Source organism: Etheostoma cragini, chromosome 10, assembly GCF_013103735.1.
Source record: "Etheostoma cragini isolate CJK2018 chromosome 10, CSU_Ecrag_1.0, whole genome shotgun sequence".
Lineage (NCBI taxonomy): Eukaryota > Metazoa > Chordata > Actinopteri > Perciformes > Percidae > Etheostoma > Etheostoma cragini.
Window position 1 is genome coordinate 11,306,221 of NC_048416.1, and position 3,460 is coordinate 11,309,680.

General features: G+C 40.3%; 1 long non-coding RNA gene across 1 annotated transcript in view; it reads right to left on the reverse strand.

Moving 5' to 3' along the window:
* LOC117951555 overlaps positions 1–3,367 on the reverse strand; it is a 7,011-nt gene extending 3,644 nt beyond the window's left edge. The window contains exon 1 of the long non-coding RNA XR_004658205.1: positions 3,198–3,367. This is a non-coding gene — a long non-coding RNA (uncharacterized LOC117951555). The remainder of the gene's footprint in view (positions 1–3,197) is intronic.
* Positions 3,368–3,460: the final 93 nt, after the last annotated feature.

The window sequence follows — 3,460 nt, forward strand, 5'->3', positions numbered from 1 at the left end:
AGTTCTGAAGGCAAAAGGGGGTCCAACCCGTTACTAGCATGGGGTACCTAATAAAGTGGCCGGTGAGTGTATATACACTGTATAATTTACAACCATTTTGGGTTTTAGTCTTGGATACTTTAAGGACCGTCTCTCTTCTCAGCATACAGCAACTTACCGGGGGGGGGGGGTCCATTAAATACTATAATCCTACATTGAATCATTGTGAAAACAAAGCTTTCTAGATGTTGTGTTGTTACTTTGGCCAGGTCATCATCAAAAAAGCAAATTACTACATTCATGATTTAGTCCATGTTGACATTAGTTTCTTCATGTACATTTGTTAAAAACTTCGCTTTGTTTATCTTTTCATATAGCCAGAGTTCTAAACTCGTGGACAACGCCGTTATATTTAAATAACGGCTATGCTGATTCCTAACAGACAGCTTTGTCAAGGCAGTTTGAGCTACAGACAGCTTTTACACAGCGGCCATCGTTAATGACAAATTGTGTTCCACTATGAACGTGCTCAAAGGTATTGTTTTTTTCATAAACACAGTCGGTCAGTAAAGGCACAGTCGCAGCGGCAGAAACGAAACTTTGTGGGTAGCATATAATGACTAGCAAGCACTTTTAACCGCTGCTGCCACACAATAGCTATGTTTCCATTCACACGTTTTATCCAAATAAGACATAGTGAATGAAAAATGCTTTATGGAAACCATAAAATTTGATAGAATTTCATGAATATCGATTCAAAGAAAATACATTCAGTCTCATCAGATTTTTATCTTGAATCTATATACAGTTTATGAGATAAACGCTGATGGAAATATTATTTGCCAAATAAATAATGAAGTGCAATTAAGTTTTAGGTCTTTCTATGGTTGTAACCCGCCACAAAATGAAGAAGTTTTAGTTCATTTGCGCCCAGTATTTCCGCTCTGTTTGAACACATGGCGGGTGTCAACAAAGACAAATTGAACTCGACGGACGAGACATTTTTTAAATTTAATCATCAGGAATCCGGAACTTGGGAAGGAAATGGCCGACAAAGGTTAGGACAAGTTGTGGGACATCCTCCGGAGTAAAGGCGTTCAAACAGCGAGACAAGTCTAAAAAAAAGAGAGTTGTCTCGCAGTGCCGGAGCAAAAATAAAAGTCAAGTTGCATCTGTATCATCATTGCAATGTGTTGATAGTGTGGTTTTCTTAATATACATTGATATGTCACTATCAGCTGGCACATAAGCACTACAACTTGATCAATATTGATCATTGGTTGGTAGACACCGCAATCATTGTCTAGAAAAACTTAGTTTGAAAATGTTTGCCTGAATGTTGTAGGATTCAGTGCAAAAATGAAGAGAAACACCTTAAAATGTCTAAAATCAATTAAATATACCAATTTGATCGCAAAACAGCATGTGACGTCATTACGAACTTCACGTAATTCGTTGACAAGTGGATGGAAACTTATCTAGTGAGTATCTTCCTTGAACAGACGCTGCAGGTACTCAATTTGAGGCATCAAGTGCTACATGGCTTTCCGTCTCCACCCTTTTCCTCGTCCTCTATTCATAACTCCTTACTCAACTAAAGCTGTATCCACATTTTAGCCGCATTACCACAGAGACCACACACCAAACCATGCTTTAAAAGTTAAACATTTTGGAGTGTAATTTGCCCCTTTTTAAACGGCACAACCGGGTTGTTGTAGTTTGGCAATCCATCTGCTCTCGCTCTCTGCTCTGATGTTTACAATGTTTAAATTGGCAAATTACTGCTCTATGAACATTTAACATGGCCTATTAATTCAGCAATTTTAACAGTTTAAGTTACTGAAGCGATTGTATTGTTAAAGAAGTGTAAGGCATTTAAAGGTGACAGAGATTTAAAATCCCAATCTGTCAGGGTGGATGGTATTGTCAAACGCGCACCTTCAAAATGTAAAAGAAGATGGCATGATTTAAAGCGCAATACCACAGAAGCACAATACAGAAGGTAAATACAGTAAGCTCATTCTTTACATAGGTGAAGATCACTAAAACTAATGTTGAGTCACTTTGTGCATATGCAAAGACAACAGGCTCGTTAGAAATGAGTCAGGTCTGCGCAGAATCGATCACCGACGATCACCGCCCGTTGCGTGCCGGTTAGATTTGTGTCTGACTTGATCCGACGTCATGCACATGAAGGCAACGGTAATCTCACGAGAGCAAGGCGGCCTCAGTTCTGAGACGCAGGCAGCGCTGTTGCTTCTCACCAATTGCAAGACCCAGGCGGAACCAGAGCATGCTGGGAAACGCCGCTGATTTAACAGCTGATTGGTTCACAATCGGCTCAACATAATGACGTTTTGTATAAACTTTTTATTGATTTTGAATCGGAGGGATTTTAATTGCTATTCGTCTGATTTAAAGGCGTATTCTGTACAGAACACGTGTGGCAGATTTAGCCCTGATTTAGTTACATTTAGAAGTCAGAGACTAAATGTGGTCAGACCACGGACCATCTACAGTGTGTTGTTAACATCAGCAACAGATTGCATGTAGAGCATTCTGAAATTTTGTCATAATTAAAACAACTAGAGACTATGTACAAGCTGATATGTAGGTCTGATAACATTTTATTGACTCGGAATTGCACCAGAGGGTTTTTGTCGCTTCCTGTTCAGCCTGAAGGTTGCTGAAATCGGCTGGAAATTGTCCGACTTGAGAGTGGATTTTTGTCACCTGCCCCTGCTGCTGCCGCCTGCTCTCGTCCACTTTACAGGCGGGCCTAACGTCGGACTCAGTCGTTTTCTCTGGACCCCTGCCAAATCTGATCAGTAATGACATGTACAGCCGCATGTCATCCTCCCACCGCTGGCTGTCGGGGTGGTGCCCAGCTAATGATGTGGGCTATGTAGATAACTGGAGGGCATTCTGGGGAAAGCCTAGTCTGATTAGGAGAGACGGCATTCATCCCACTTTTGAAGGAGCTGCTCTCATATCAAGAAATCTGACCGAGTCTATTATCGGTCATAAACCATGACAACCCAAGTCTGATATCTGTAATCAGAGGTGCAGTGCTACGCGCTTCTCTGTTATTCTATTCCGGCTTTACCTTACTTGGAATTAAAACGAACATTGCAGTGATAGAAAAGTATAGGGAAATTAGATGTGGACTATTAAATATTAAATCTCTGTCTTCTAAAGCAGTATTAGTACTAAACAACCTGATATCAGATAATCAAATTGATCTATTCTGTCTTACCAAAACATGGCTGTGCAATGAAGAACATGTTAGTCTAAATGAATCCACTCCTCCCAGTCATAATAATACTTAAATTCCTCGAGGCTCTGGCTGAGGAGGAGGAGTTGCAGCCATCTTTAAATCTAGCCTGTTAATTAATCCTAAACATACAGTGGGTACGGAAAGTATTCAGACCCCTTTAAATTTTTCACTCTTTGCTTCATTGCAGCCTTTTTCCAAAAATCA